Below are 16971 nucleotides of genomic sequence, written 5' to 3'. Positions count from 1 at the left end.
GCATTGTCACAATAATTACATTTCTCTGTATTAATTGACGACTTGTAATGGAAATGTGAGCAGTCAGGGAATGTATCAGAGTACAACAACAACAATAGCAGAGGCAATAACAAAACAAATATCATCTGGACAATTGAGGGAGGGAATTAGACATGATTGATGAGTATTGGGGCTTCAGAGTCAGCCACACACTGTCACACTGTCTGTGTGCTCTGGGACGTCTGACACTATGCATTTCACTGGCTTGTGTGTGTGTGTGTGTGTGTGTGTGTGTGTGTGTGTGTGTGTGTGTGTGTGTGTGTGTGTGTGTGTGTGTGTGTGTGTGTGTGTGTGTGTGTGTGTGTGTGTGTGTGTGTGTGTGTGTGTGTGTGTGTGAGCGCACGTGCCTGAGATTATGTGCATTTGTCTGTTTGTATGTGGGCTAAAGACTTTGCTCAGAGGGAAATTACACCAGCTAATGAGGAATGAGGAATTGGTAATCCACGGCAGAATTGAATTACCATGCAATAATACTTATTTCTATAACAAAAAACAAAAAAACTGACGTTTTGAGGAGCTTAATCCCGTTCATCTGTAAGCTTTCCTTTTGTCATCAGTGTTACACAAAATCATTTGAGCGTAGAAGCACAGAATCGTTACCTCATTGGCAGGAAAGCCCATTTCTCTCATGTTCTACATGTTCAATGCAGTTGAACGTGACCCTACCTGTTATTCTAGTTCTAGCACTAGATTCAGCCTTCTGATCATAGGGACAAGTACTGCAGAAGATTCAAAAGAGCTGCAGAAAGTTTCTTGCCATGTATAATCAATACAATAAACAGAATCAATCATTAGTTATAATACTCTAATATATCTGTAACCCCAGTGATCCTTCCTCATCTCCTCTATCTTCCCAGACCCATCACTGCACCTTATCTTGCTGCCCTCAAAGCATAGCCCCACCATATGACCTCATCATTCAGGGCCATGTCCTGTTGCCCTTAGGGACAGGGCCACATGTTTGACTGACTCACACCACTCCCACATGGCTCTTCTACAGTACATAGGTAGAGTGGTTTAGGACTGTGAGCTGCTACCTTTCTTTCAGCCTCTCAGTAAGGATGTGGGCTCAGGTTTGCAGTGCGTTGGAATGTCTATGGAGACAGGAGGACTTGAGTTCAGTGTGGTCCAGGGAGAGAGAGAGGGTGACCAATGAGTGAAACATCTGGCTGGAGACAGGGGGCTGGAGACAGGGATTGGGACAGTATGGGAGTGGGGAAATAGAGAGGAAGCTCATCTGTTTGGCACATCTCCTCTGTCCCAGCCTCTCTTGGAGCACAATCTCTCCTTCATTGTTTCTGGCATCTTTATCTGAGACTGACAGATGGATCTTACTCCCTCAGTACACACTCACACAACTTGTACACACACACACACACACACACACACACACACACACACACACACACACACACACACACACACACACACACACACACACACACACACACACACACACACACACACACACACACACACACACACACACACACACAGAAATCCATCCTTACTCTTCTCTTGAATGCTTTGGAGAGACTATGAAGCTACGCAAACATGCCTGGCACTCATTCCAGGGTTCTGAGTGAAGCTCCAGCCACCACAGCAAACATTTCCCCACACAGTTTTTATTCCTTATAACCATGGCGATGCAGCCGAGGCCCTGGCGAGGGGAGGCTCAAGCGCTTTCAGCGTGGCTAAGAAGGAACCAGTGAGCTGAGCGTACCGCTCTCTCCCTGTCTCCCTGCCTGCTCCAGGAAACAGCTGCGTATTGGGGGGAAATGTGTGAGAGAGGAGGGACCCAGTCTGTCCCCGGGGAAAATTAAATGTAGATTTTGCGACGTGGGCTCATTTTCTGCAGTCTGGAGCTGTCTGATAGGGCCTGACTAGAGGCTTATTTGATTAGTTTAATTCACAGCCTCGTGTGGTCCTCTGCAGAAATGTACCCCCAGGTAATTAACAATTTTGTTTCTGTTGAGCAATGGAACAATCACACCCAAAACTGTGAACTGTGTGTATGTTGGCTTCACAACAATGTTCATAGTTATGACACCTACACAAGAGGTGGAACAATCATCTTTTTTATTGCTGCCATGATTTGATGACTCCTGAGAGTGTGCTCTTCTCCAGCACGTCAGTGCCTCATCACTGTGAGATAAGCTGCTCTGCAGCAGGCAGCATCACATCAGGAATCGCTCCTAGCTGAGTCATCCAGCACATCGTATTTCCTCATACAGTCTCGTACATGCCAGTGTCTCTTCTTCCTGCATCCTATGACTAACAACATGAGACAAAAAAACAACAGCATTCACTCTTAGAATTAGGGGTGACTCAAAGAACCCTGAAGATCCTCAAGGAACCCTGGGATTTCTCAAGCAACCATAGCTTTCAATGGTTAATACTTGCACCTTTGGTTAGTTGAGGGGTTCTTGGAGGAACCTTTAATGTTTCAATGTAGCAAAGGTTCCTGGAGAAACAGTATACACTTCCACCTTTAATGACAATACAACAAAACACATGATCAGGCATGACATTTACTCTCACGTGTGGTCCAAAATAACTATCTGATAGCCACACCTCCAATAAGTCACACCTACAATTTTCTGATAAGGTGCCTCAACTATAATATATTATTAAAACGGTTCAACATTTAACCCCTCCCACAACAGAAAGGTTACTATTTGAACCTTTACAACGGGGTTTCTTTGAAATAACCTTTTCAGAGGGATTCCTCAAAGAACCTTGAATTGAAAAGGTGCCCCCATAGTGGCAAACGTTTTGAACCCCAAAAGGTTTTTCGAGGCTCAAACATAGGAGCACACACACACACACTCACACACAAGGGAACATGGACAAAGAAAACCGTAAATGTCACGCCACAGTGAGGAAGAAAGTGGAAAACAATGCATGATGGGAGGAGGGGTTAAGTGATCAGAGTGGGCGACTCTTACATCATGTAGGGCACAGTGCATGATGGGAGTAGGGGTTTGGCAACATACCCTTCTGAATTCCATATCTCAGTCCTCAAGCACTGTGAAATTAGAATACAAATGAAGACTAGACTATTTTGCCATGAGATCTGGAGGCACAATTTGAAGTGACAATGGGCAAAGGGGACCCAGCTCAGTAAAGGGGACCCAGCTCAGTGTAATATCTACGGTATCTCTCCTACCAAACGGTTCAAAAAAAAAAGTATTGCTCCCTCTGCCCTTCTCCTTCTGTCTGCACCCTCTCATTTGTCACATTTACAATGGAAACATCCAAATTTACAGATGCTATCAATTAATCACCTCCGGTCTAATTACAATCCAATTAACCTCGCTTTCTGTGCTCCATGCCTGCAGCAGGACGGACACTTCTCTGTCCCAGTTCCCTCCATACTCAATCACTAAGCACACATACACACACACAAAGAGAAAGGAGGTGAGGGAGAGAGACTGGAAAGAAAACAAGAAAGAATGAGAGAGAGTGAGAGCGCAAGAGAGAGCAAGAGAGAGAGAATGTGACCATGAGCTGGAACCGGTCTCTCTCTGGAGGGGAGACACAGGTGTGTCTTGTGAGAGAGAAGAGCTGGATGAGCACTGTCAAGAGGAGGGAGGGATGTGTTCAATATTTAGGCTTTGCTTCCCTCTGTCACCATGGGATACTTCAGTGTCATACACCAATTGGTGCCCAGCTCGTATGGGCTTATACAACACTATTTCTTTAAGTAGGTGGATGTGTGTGTCTCTCCCTCAGTTCTAACCCCAGATGGATATACACCATGACTATTACCTGAGTAGGCAGGCCTGGATTTACAGCTGGCTGTCAGCCGGGGCTTTTAACGCCACACTGGGGCTGTTTTACAGCTCTGCCCGAGGGCCCCAATCGGCTTTCAATTAGCAGGTGAGCTGCAGCCCTGCTACCAATCAATAGCCTAGTCCAGCCCAGCACACTGAAGCACAGGCAGGCTGGCTGACTGGATGGAGGGGCTGGCAGGGGGGAGCGGGGGGTGTACAGGAGGGGCTAGGTAGACTCATGCCACATAGCCAGAGGGCTGCAAGTGGAAAGGGTCTGGCATTCTCTGTCTCCCCTCTCGTTTTAAACTCAGTCTGCAACCTCCAGTGTGTCTCACTACTGAGAATACAAAACCGAGGGAAGGGAACTGAGGAACAGAGAAAGAGAGAGAAAAGACAGAAAGTGATTGCCTCAATTCTTATCGTCAACCTCTATGAGATGGTCTCTCTCGCTCTCTCTCTCTCGTACATGAAAAAGCCCAACTCCCCCTAGTGTCAGAAGAGAGAACAGACCTGCCAAGCCAGTGAATACTGTAGCATGGAATTACATGCAGCTCTTTCCTTGCATCACACTTGATTTTGAAAAGCGATGCTGTCATACCATTTCTGTTCTTATTCTGCTCACTTCAGCATTCTGTCTCTCCAAAGTCGCAGCTCAGAAACAAAGAGAGGGAGAGCAGTATTGTGTCTAAGGGATGAGGGAACATAGAGGCATGGAGAAGAGGAGCTATGGAAGGAGGAATAAGCAACATGGGTCTCTTTGAACGCTCCACGGGGTGGGGATAGGGGAAAGGGTTTTGGGGGTTGTTGGGGGCTTGAAGTTGGGAGTGGGGCCAGGGTTGCCTCCCTTCCACGCGGGGTAGCTTCAAGGGGGAGAGGCAACATGGGCATCTTTGAAGGCTCCTCAGCAGGGGGGTAAGGGTGTGTGTGTGTGGGTGTGTGTGTGTGAGCGTGTGTGCGCTTGTGAGTGTGTGTGTCTGTGTAGAGGGAGGGGGGTAGTTGGTAGAGGAGCATGGCAGCTATACATCTCACTCCGAGCAGAGAGAACAGAGCTGGAAGGGGAGACAGGCAGCTCTTCCCTCCACACATCTCTGTTCAAAGGCGCCATCAAAGTCTGGCAGAAATGTCAGTGCTGTAGGCAGGGGACCGGCCTCTGAATGTCACTCCTTCTCAGGTCAGCACAGAGCGTGCCTGCCATGCTCCAGAGGAGGGTGGGAAATCGAGAGAGGAAAAGTAGAGAAGGGATAGTGTCTGTGAGAAAGTACAGGGCTACTCAGTCTATCATACGATATTTCTGGGATTTTTTCCCCAGGCTGTTTGAGAGAGAGGTTTCTGAGATAGGTTTGACACCTGCAACCTCCTAGTTTAACAACAACCGTTCCCACAACTTTAGAGAACATTCCTTTCAGAGTCTTACTAGGTCATCGTCTAATGTTTTCTAGGAATGTTCCTTTGATGTGCAAGGAATGTTTCCAAGAGACCTTTCCATTAATGTCAATTAAAACGTACTCAGAATGTGGTTACCATGTTCTTAGAACTTAAGATATGAATGTCCTAGACACGATATATGGTAATGTTACGAGAACATTCATGTGTCCAGTTTTCTGAGGTTTAGGAGAATATTCCATCAAAGTCCCACCAAACACACACAGAATATGGTTGCCATGTTCTCAGAATACAAGATAATGGGGCCTCCCGAGTGGCCAGGGGTCTAAGTCACTGCATCGCAGCGCTAGAGGCATCACTACAGACCCGGGGGCGATCCCGAACTGTGTCACAACAGGCCTTGAACGGGTGTCCGATAGGGCAGCGCACAATCCTCCGAAGGCACTTAAGTAGATTAAACTATTTGATAGGTGTAAGCAAAAGGGTGAATGCACTTTTAAGTAAATCTCAGTTTTGTTAAAAGTACACTCAAGAAAAACTATTTTATTGATCATAGTGATTCAAGAGTAGCATTAAAACAGGTTAACACTCTCCACCAACATTAGACAACTATACTGAAAGCTCTTAAATTATAAGTAAATCAAATCAATTATGAGAATAGTCAGATTAACCGATACATGACACAGACATGGTGGCGTAGCGGAGCACCGTGAACCAAGAGGTTGTGAGTTCAAATCCCAGATGAGGACATGTTGAATAATAATTACTGCATAAATGAACATGCACAATGTAATCATGTACGTCAAATATGTAAGTTGAAAACACTGTATGTTAAAAGCACTGTGTGTGAGTTTCTCTAACCTTGCCAACAGACAAAGAGCTATGAATGGATCAGTGGTTCACCAACCAGGGCCTTGATTGGCTCGGCGACAGTAACAAGGCGAGTTGTGTAATGCCATTTTTAGGTTTGGAACAACTTTTCTTTGGGACCATCAGGCGACGTCCTGAGAACTGATACACAGAAACGTTCCTGCAACATTGACATTAAAAGTGTCTAAAAAAAACGTTTAGCTTATGTTCTGAGAACATGGCAACCATTTCCTGTGTATGTTTGGTGGGCAGATGATGGAGTATTCTCCTAACCCTGACAAAACTGGACACATGAATGTTCTCATGAACCAAGTCTAGAACATTAAGATATTGTCTTTGACACACATGCTCACACCCACATCTCCAGCGTCATCACTCTCCGCCACATGGCCTCAAACTGCACCATCTTGTTTCTTTCCATCGCCCATAAACCTTCAACATTTAGATAATAAAGAATTTTAACTTCCCATTGTTGTTAACGACAGAGGATTGGTTGATTTCCAGTTTTTAAGTGTATGTTTTTTTCGAGATGATTGACGAGAAGAAAGAAATTCCAACCCATCGGATGTCACTGCACCCTCATACGGCATGTCTTGATATATGCAGACAGACGGGTTAAAAGTACATTTACATTGTAATACTTCTAACAGCCAACTTTCTACCGCCGGCCATACGTTTTGGACTTCACAACATTCCCAGAACGTGGATTATTGAGTCATTGTTAGTTGTACACTTCAAACATGACTCTGTCGTTATACGGCAGAATTTGTGAATTTTATCTCTTTGTATCAAGTTCTATATTTACTTTATACTGGATTAAGCATACATTTTCGTTAACTGTAATTTTGTTAGTTATGTTCCAACATTCCCTCCATCTTGTGCCAATATCAGTTATTTTAAAGTTTTGGTTCCAATCATTTATATTTTTTCTAAGAGATTGTCAGTTGGATAGGCTCTCTGCACGGTTTTGTATAGGCTACCGATCATATGAATATCCTTTTCTGACTCAAACAGGGTTCCCTCAAGATTTCTCTGATGTACTATATATTTCAAAACTAAATTAAAATATCTACAATGTTCAATCCAAAATGGCTTTTTAATGCTGTCATGGAAATGTAAGGTTTTTCTCTGCCTTTAGTTTTCCATGTGGGCCTATTTTTCGATGAATTCTGAAAAGCTATCCAAGGATTGTTCCATAAGGTTGTGTTTCTAGAGTGATATTGGTTCTTGTAGAATGTTTCATTTTCTTCCATATCATTATAGTGTTCTTAACTATGAAGTTGTTCATGTTCTTAGCTTTATCCTTGGAAAATAGACATGTGAAAAGATTCTGGGGGTGAGCATGTGCATCTTCAATATGTACACATTGTTCCTCTTTAGTGCATTTAACTATATGTGGCAAGTACAAGCCTTGGGTGGCAGGTTGATACAATCCCGAGTCTGGAAGGTTAAAACCAATCTCAGATTTAAGAAGATGTAAAACTTTCCTTTTTAATTTATGAGTTTACAAGTATACTTAAAAAATACATATGTATTCGCTGGGGTAATTGGGATGACCGAGTTTAAGTATAAAATCTTTGGGAGCCATGCCATTCTGAATAAGTTTATTCTACATGTTAGATTTATGGGACAAATGTTCATTAGGAGTGCTTTCAAATGGTTGAGTAATGGGATAAAGTTGTCTTAACATATTTTTCCATGTAAATTATATATCCTGACATTTTACAGTTTTCTTAAAATATTGAGTTTTCAATATTGGTCAGGTATATCAGGAGATCGTCTGTATCAGGAGACCGTCTATATCAGGAGATTGTCTGTAAATAAGTTGAGTTAATATTTATGTTTACCAATATTGATACCTGTTACGTTTGGGTCCTGTCTAATTCTTTCTGTAAGTGGTTCAATTGCCAGTGCGAACAAGAGGGGGAGAGAGGACATCCTTGTTTTGTGCCCCTTTATAAAACAATTTCATCTGATAATGTATTGTTTTTGTATGTTTTTGCTTTAGGAAATTTACAATGCATTCGGAAAGTATTCATATCCCTTTAATTTTTCCAAATGTTGTTACATTACTGCCTTATTCTAAAATGGATTCAATCTACACATAATACCCCATAATGACAAAGCAAAAACAGGTTTCCATAAATGTTTGCACCTAAAAAATGTATATATTTATGGAAACCTGTTTTTGCTTTGTCATTATGGGGTATTATGTGTAGATTGAATCCGCAAAGTCTCATAGCTATGAGACTTTGCTAAGAGACTCCAAATTGAAACGCCAACTGAAACTCTCCAAATTAAAATGCATCTTGTTTCCATTGATCATCCTTGAGATGTTTCTACAACATTATTGTCATCCACCTGTGGTAAATTCAATTGATTGGACATGATTTGGAAAGGCACACACCTGTCCATATAAGGTCCCACAGTTGACAGTGCATGTCAGAGCAAAAACCAAGCCATGAGGTCAAAGGAATTGTTCGCAGAGCTCCGAGACAGGATTATGTCGAGGCACAGATCTGGGAAAGGGTACCAAAACATTTCTGCAGCATTGAAGGTTCCCAAGAACACGGTGTCCTCCATCATTCTTAAAAAGAAGAAGTTTGCAATCACCAAGATTCTTTCTAGGGCTGGCCTCCCGGCCAAACTGAGTAATTGGGGGAGAAGGGCCTTGGTCAGAGGGGTGACCATGAACCCGATGATCACTTTTACAGAGCTCCAGAGTTCCTCTGTGGAGATGGGAGAACCTTCCAGAAGAACAAACATCTCTGCAGCACTCTACCAATCAGGTCTTTATGGTAGAGTGGTCAGACGGAAGCCACTCCTCGGTAAAAGGCACATGACAGGCAGCGTGGACTATGCCAAAAGGCACCCAAAGGACTCTCAGACCATGAGAAACAGGATTCTCTAGTCTGATGAAACCAAGATTGAAGTCTTTGGTCTGAATGCCAAGCGTCAAGTCTGGAAGAAATGTGACACCATCCCTACGGTGAAGCATGGTGGTCGCAGCATCATGCTGTGGGGATGTTATTCAGCAGCAGGCACTGGGAGAATAGTCAGGATTGAGGGAAAGATGAAAAGAGAAAAGTACAGAGAGATCCTTGATGAACACCTGCTTCAGAGCCCTCAGGACCACTTTACCATTGAGGACCACTTTGGAAACAAGCGTTTTAATTAATACCTTTAGGTGATATCCTCTGGGTCCACATTGTACATTTTGTTGTATTTGTCTGTCACCAAAAATAAATTCAATTCAGGACTTCAGACTGGGGCGAAGGTTCACCTTCCAACTGGACAATGACCCTAAGCACACAGACAAGACAATGCAGGATTGGCTTCGGGACAGGTCTATGAATGTCCTTGCCCAGCCAGAGCATGGACTTGCCCGGCCAGAACCCGATTGAACATCACTGGAGAGACCTGAAAATAGCTGTGCAGTGACGCTCCCCATCCAACCTGACAGAGCTTGAGAGGATCTGCAGAGAAGAATGGGAGAAACTCACAAAATACAGGTGTGCCAAGCTTGTAGCGTCATACCCAAGAAGACTCGAGGATGTAATCGCTGCCAAAGGTGCTTCAACAAAGTACTGAGTAAAGGGTCTGAATTCTTATGTAAATGTGATATTTTATAGTTCAATATTATATTCTTATGTAAATGTGATATTTCAGTTTTTATTCTTAATACATTTGCAAAAAAAGATTTTTTATGGGCTTTTTAATTTCTAACTCAGATTAAACGTTTGCCGTGTCTGAGATTATCATTCCCCTAATGTACGCCTTAAAAGCATCCCAAATTATATCGGGGCCAGCTTTTCTCTATCCTGTATGTCTACATTTGTAATGGTAAAGGTTTTTATTTTTCATTTAGGTATTTAATACATTTTGGGTCTTCAAGATGCGCTCTGTTCATTCTCCATATTCTGTTGCTAGGTGTATTTTCTATTAGTGTAATTAAGCATGATAACAGAGAATGATCTGATATCACTGATATGTCATGGATTTCTTAACCCAGTAAATTGTTGAGTACATTTTTTAAAATAAAAATGTAAAGTTTTGTAAATTATATTTTCTTACTTTGAGAGAAAAAAAAAAGAGTAGTCTTTTGTAGTTGGGAATAGTAATCTCCAGGTGTCCTGTAGATTATTTGTAGAGATTACATTTTTAAGCCTCTTTGGAGGCTCCTTGAATTCTTCTTTTTTATTACTGCGTCTGTCAATGTTATTGAATGTATGATTTAGGTCGCCTGCTAAAATAATAGTTCCTGTCTGGATTTGATCTAATACAGCTGGAATTCTATCTAAAAACACCATATTTGCACCTGGTGGGATATACAATGAAATCAATGTGTATTTCTCACCATGTAAGGTACAATTCAACATCAAGAAATGGCCTTCGTGGTCCGTGTGCTGGGATATAAGCGAAAAGGGGGTATTCTTATTTATCAGGATGCTTACACCTCTGCTGTTACTAGAGTAGGTGGCAGCATAGGCCTCACCAAACCAGCTCCTCTTTAAATATTCAATTTAGCCTTTTTTGAAATGTAACTCTTGCAGGAAAACAACATCTGCTGATGGCACCACAGGCTAATAGGCACCACAGGCTAATAGGCACCACAGGCACCACAGGCTAATAGGGATTTTTTTCTTTACTCTCATCAGACGGAAACTTTACCATTTGAAAGTATACATAAGTACAATATATTATTATATTACAAGTTGTATTTATTTTCAAATGAAAATATGCGAATGAGGCAACCCTGTGTTTTTTCAACACATTGCTTCAAGGCAGAATGTTTTGTTGCTGTTTTATTGTGATAAAACACGCAAATGGTCAGACTTCTACAGATCAGTTCATCAAAATATTGTCATTTCATGGAATCATTTAAAAAACACTATTCAGATGTATGACGGATGCAAATTTTGCATAAATTTGCACATAAAATTACACTTAAAATCAAAACAACACGAGATATAAAAAAAGTCTCTGTAAAAGAACCTGTGTGTGGAATAATGGGTATGTACGTCCTTTGAAGACAGAGAAAAATGAATTGGCGCCCCGGGAACATGTGATAGGCTAATGCAATTAAAATGTACTTTCCATAAATATGACCATTTATGTCACATTAACTAAACTCTTATTCACATATCACTTCTAAACTGACAAATAAACATAAAATATACATTTTACAAATACAATTGCATGTTTAATACATTTGTTTCAAGCAATAGAGCATATGCTTTGAATACTGGTCTTTGGCAAATATGCAGTTTTGGGCAAATTCTCATATCACTTTGCTCAATTTGTCACATACAGGACAACGATTTTGTATGACTGTTGAAATGTGCAGAACATTGACTGTAGATCTTTCTGAATCTCTGCAACTAAAGTGGGGGGACAAAGTACTTATTATGTCTGTCGACATTACAGACATAACTGCAGGACTAAATATTAGCATATCAGCATATTAAATATCAGCATGTAGACTACAGCCCTATGGCACTGTAAGCCTATGTTACAGTCTCAATGTATAGTTATGTTTTCCTATCACTCTGTTTATAAATATGATTTACACACAGCAAGTCACCTGACAATAATGTGCTACAATCCCTTTTTATTTACCTGGCATGTCTCTGATATGAGCTGAGACGCAAGGAAGGAATCCCTAGGACTTTGCTTATTTTCTTTAGAGCTGCATAACCAAGTCCAAGTTCGTGGGCTAGAAGAACCATCCTCACATTTATATCAAATGCCACATCTTCCCTGGAGCACTCCTACAGCCCGGAGGAAGTGTCAACACTCCTAAATGCATCACGATCACCTTCACAGTCTGCACATTCTATCATGACATATTTGAAGAATCACTGGTTGGTGAAGTCTATGGTGATTTTAAGTCCAGTGTTTAGACATTTAGGGCAAATCAAATCATGTACGTGTTGGTTTATTTGAGACATGTGGAATAAAAGCCATTGTTGGCTGTCTGCTGTCTGGTTGATCGCTGCTAACGTAGTTGTCATCTTCATCTCAAATAATTTGCGTCTCAACGCGATGCTGCGGGCTACCTCCTCTACCTATACTGCCACGATCGGCGGATCAGACAGATTTTTTCTTTCATTTACTGCTTTTCTCGCACTGGCTAACTGAGATCGGCTGTTTTTATTCACATACTGTAGGTATATTCTTCGAAATGTTCTAATTTTGTCTCTTTTTACGTTGATTCTTCGCGGGAGATATTTTCAAACGAGTAAGGGCTGCGTGGCACGTAAGGGATTTTAACCAATCAGGTTGCCGGAAAGGGCCTTTAAATACCAGTAACCGATCGGATGTCAGGAAATTACGAATCATTCAAAACGAGGCACTACGTCTACGAAGAATATAGCCATGTATGGACTAGATAACGATACGCACCGGAAAACAAGCTTTTGAATGATATATGATTCAACATGGAGATTTAAAAAAATTGCGGTTGAATAAAATAGCGGTCTACATGAGACATACGGAGTTGGGATACAATTATACAAATCAAGTATTTATATACATTATTGCCGATGCATTTGTACATTTGATGAAAGTTTTAAAGCAAAATAAAAAAAATGTACCTGTGGTGCCTGGCCTTAAGTGTTCAAGAACCATATGCTATTTTTCCCCATCATGAAGCTTGTGCACATTCCCATGTAATAAGTTGGATTTCACGATACTGTAGAATCAAAGTTAAATCTGTCTGTTCCGTCTATAATTGAAGAAGCAGATAAACCATTTTAGCAGAAGTCATTTGAGGGCGGTGGACATGCCATGAAATGGGAGAGTCATAGTATAAATACAAAGTTAGTATATACAGTACATGTATAGAGTGTGTGAGCTGAACAGACATTTAAAAGAGAACACATTAAAAAAAACACAAAGCAAAGTACTTTGAGGCGCTGGGCCTTTTTTAAGCTCTTCTTTCTCTCTCCCAAGCCAATCCTTTCTCTCTCTACCGTTAAGATCTGTTCTGAGGACATGGCAACCATGTTCTGTGCATGTCTGGTGGGAGGTTGATGGAATTTATTCCCCTAACCCTCAGAAAACTGGACATATGAATGTTCTTGCAACGTCCCATGAAACGTGTCTCGAACATTAATATGGTATATTCTGAGAACATGGTAACCACATTCTGGATATGCTCTGTTTGACAACTCTAATGCCAAAACATGCAAAAAAAGTTTATCCAAAGGTTTTTTGCTAACATAGATAGAATGTTCCCCTAACTAACAGAAAACTGGACGCTCAGACAGAGGAACATTACGGGTAACATTACAAAAAAGTTTTCTCTCCCTAGAGTTGTTAGCTGGAATGATGTTGTCAACAACCTGAGGTCATTGGGAGATGAATGGCAATTGGTGAGTCACAGTGGTTTGCTTGCAGATGATGTCTACTGAAGCTCTTTAGGCAAAACATTGCAAATTCAATCAACAAAGATAAACAATGTGTTCTCTATTTCTGTCTCTCTCTCTCACACACACACACACACACACACACACACACACACACACACACACACACACACACACACACACACACACACACACACACACACACACACACACACACACACACACACACACACTTCCTCCCTCAGTACAAGTCATGAAGGAGCTGTCAGATTACAGGAGGGTAATTGAATTTGGGAGTGCTATGGGGAGGGACCAGACAACACATCTTCCATTGTCTCCCCGGAGTGTCAGGAACAGGAGCGGGAGCTCAGGGGAAATTCCTGCCCGTTGATGGGGATTTCGGGAAGGGAGATTGTGGAGGGCAAAGGAGAAACGAGGTGGAGGCTGGGACCCACAATATGCACAGCTTTATTTGGAAACTAGTTCAGAGGGGCAGCCTTCAGTGCGCTGCAGTCAACAGAGAAAGACAGAGAGACAAGCAGAGCAAGTCAACATGACAGACACACAGAGAGAGGAGAGAGAACATAAGCATGACAGACAGAAAGAGGGAGAGAGATACGGAAAGGATCGTAAACAGCAAAGACAGACATACAGAGAGAGGCTCAATGCTGAGAAAGACATGTGGGAGGGAGGGAGGGAGGGAGGGAGGGAGGGAGGGAGGGAGGGAGGGAGGGAGGGAGGGAGGGAGGGAGGGAGGGAGGGAGGGAGGGAGGGAGGGAGGGAGGGAGGGAGGGGGAGAGAGAGAGACAAGATCACCCGCCTTGAGTCCATCTATCCATCAGGCTCTCATACCACAGGAATTGACAAGTGACTTTTGGGTAGGACAAAGTGATATACAGCGCAATACTATATGAAGAAGATCAGGAAAAATACAAATGAATCAATGCTTTTTATGAATGGAACGTATGGCTTTCTCATTTCTCTCTTGAGGTTCTACAAGCCTACAGTATGAAGTGAGGGGGCCGAGGTGGCACATTGACAGACACCAGACTTCCATTGGGTGTCCTGTCTCTCTCCACACTAGCCTGGAGGCTAACTGAGTTGGAGCAGCTAACATGGAGGGTAGTTCAATCAGGGGAAAGCTAGCTAGTGTCTGTCTGTTTGCCGGGTGTGATGATAGCAGACAGGGGATGTGATGTGTGGATGTCATTAAGTCTGTGAAGTGGAAATAATAAAGAATTAGGATTGTCTCAGAAGACATGAGAATTAATCCAAAATGAATTACACGAAGGAGGAGGAGGAGGAGGAGGAGGGAAAATAAACATCAGCTTCTTTCCTCTCCTCTCTGCTTCAAGCAAGATAGGGGGCAATTTCAATGATTTCTCTGAACTACGAAAAATGGTATTAATAAATGAGAGAGCAAATAAAAACAGATAAATTAGTGACGATGTGGGGGAGGGGGGAGAGAGAGAGGAGGATAGTCAAACAGAGGATAGAAATAGAGAGAGAGAAGGAGGGGAGGAGATGGGCCATGGCAGAGGCAGTAGTCAAAGCCCTGTGGCTGCCAGATTGCCCTGGTCTTTTGTTCCTGGTGTTTTTCTGGAGAGGGCTGCCAGTGTTAAAGAGGAGGCGCTGCCGATTGTAATAAACGGCACTTGTAAATCGCGGAGTGGAATTATACAGCATGTAGATGGATCCATATGCCATCATGTGCAAAACGTGGCCAAAAACTCAAAGTGATAATTAAGACTTAGGGGGTGAATGGCAGAGACATTTGTGACAACGGAATATGGCGTCTCCTGGCACTGGGGGAAACAGAAGGGCTCGGAAAAGCTCTGTGTCACAAAACATTACCCACGCAGCTGTTGGCTTTATGAGCAGAGCTGGTGTGCTCTTCCCACCCCCTCACCCTTCTCTCTCTGGGTCGATATGCACAGTGGTGCTGTTCACTCCCAGTTTGTGACATTTTAAAGCAACATGTCCCCTTCTCACCTCACACTCCCCCTCAGGGAATAGACAATCATTCAAATCTACACGTGCAGCATATTACGAAGTAAAGGTCACCAATTCAATCTGAACGTTGTTACGGTTTCTACTGTACTGGTTGCTCCTTGTGTCATTTTTTATTTAACTAGGCAAGTCAGTTAAGAACAAATTCTTATTTTCAATGACGGCCTAGGAACAGTGGGTTAAGTGCCTTGTTCAGGGGCAGAACGACAGATTTTTACTTTGTCCGCTTGGGGATTCAATCTTGCAACCTTTCGGTTACAAGTCCAACACTCTAACCACTAGGCTACCTGCCGGCCCAATTATGCAGTGTCTTTGGGCTGGTCTTTATTGCGTTAGAGCTGCTGATCTATCCCAGAGCTTGTGTGTGTGTATGTGATTGCACTGTACCCTGCAATCACACCTGCAACCCTGTACATGTGACTATTAACCAATCTGAATCTGCGTATGTGTGTGTGTGTGTGTGTCTGTCCATTGTCCCCCTTGCACCAGGAGTGCAGGCAGCGTAGACATATAGAGTCTGTCTGGGAGGAAACCCTTAGCGCCCTGTTAAACCGTCAACCTCCTCTGTCTGCCGCCACTCCAGACACGGGGCTGGAGCTGCAAACAAAGAGCCCCCGAGCTCAATAAAAATGTGGGTGATTAAACAACTCCCCTTAATTGCTCCTTTTGTCCGGGAATCAAACGGTCACCCTGATTACACAGGTATGGGAGAGGCAGAGAGCTGACCGTGCCGACGAGAAGGCCAGACACCTCTGCTATCCCTCTGCCTGCCCTCACGGCTCACGTCACTGCCTTTTTATCCCACTAAACTAAACAACCAGCATCTGTGTGATATGATGTGTGTGTGTGTACATGTGTGTATGTGTTTGTGTATGTCTGTGTGAGTATGTGTGTCTCTGGCAGGTAGGGAGAGCGAGGTAGAGAGACAGAGGAAGAGAGAGGGTTCTGAGGTGAGCGACACCAGAGCTCCCCACAGTGGACGGTTGTTGTATTACAGCAGGCTAGCACAGCCCACACTCTGGGTTCTGAGCGAACAGCCAACTGGCCGTACTGCTGAGGGGACGAGCCAAACCCAGGGCCTGTGTCCAACGTGACGCAGCATGTGTAAGATCACAGCAGCATGGGAACCATACACATCATCTGCCAGTCACAGAAATGAAGACATTTCACTCAAACACAAGGCCCCGAACACAGCGCCTGTCAAATCGGTCAATATGAAAGGGAGGGGCTCAATTACTGTGCCCGCAAATATACACATTAAGTGCCTTTCAAGGGTCTGTAAGTACTTCACTGTAGTACTTCAATGCTCTCTCTCTCCACATTCACCACTTGTGAAACACAGCAGCCATTTTGGTGCCAAAACACCCATCATATTAGAGCTGGGCTCAGTCAGTTTCAGAGGAGTGTTTTCTACGGTCAGATTTAGAGAGTCAGAGTGAGAATTTGGCTGGAGAACAGGTCTTAACAACCCATCTCTACGAGGGAAACGTGCTCCCTGCTGACACCATATGGAGCACCTACCT

At 43.1% G+C, this 16971-nt stretch overlaps 1 protein-coding gene across 1 annotated transcript in view; it reads right to left on the bottom strand.

Annotated features, from left to right (window-relative positions):
- Positions 1 to 2070: 2070 nt before the first annotated feature.
- The window catches only part of LOC109887191 (protein mono-ADP-ribosyltransferase PARP6), a 35898-nt gene continuing 20997 nt past the window's right edge, over positions 2071 to 16971 (bottom strand). The window contains exon 24 of the mRNA XM_031810476.1: positions 2071 to 2313. The gene's annotated coding sequence lies outside the window, so the exon portion shown is untranslated. The remainder of the gene's footprint in view (positions 2314 to 16971) is intronic.

The sequence above is a fragment of the Oncorhynchus kisutch genome, linkage group LG3 (assembly GCF_002021735.2).
Source record: "Oncorhynchus kisutch isolate 150728-3 linkage group LG3, Okis_V2, whole genome shotgun sequence".
In the NCBI taxonomy this organism is placed as follows: domain Eukaryota; kingdom Metazoa; phylum Chordata; class Actinopteri; order Salmoniformes; family Salmonidae; genus Oncorhynchus; species Oncorhynchus kisutch.
This window is presented reverse-complemented; position numbering and strand designations above follow the sequence as displayed.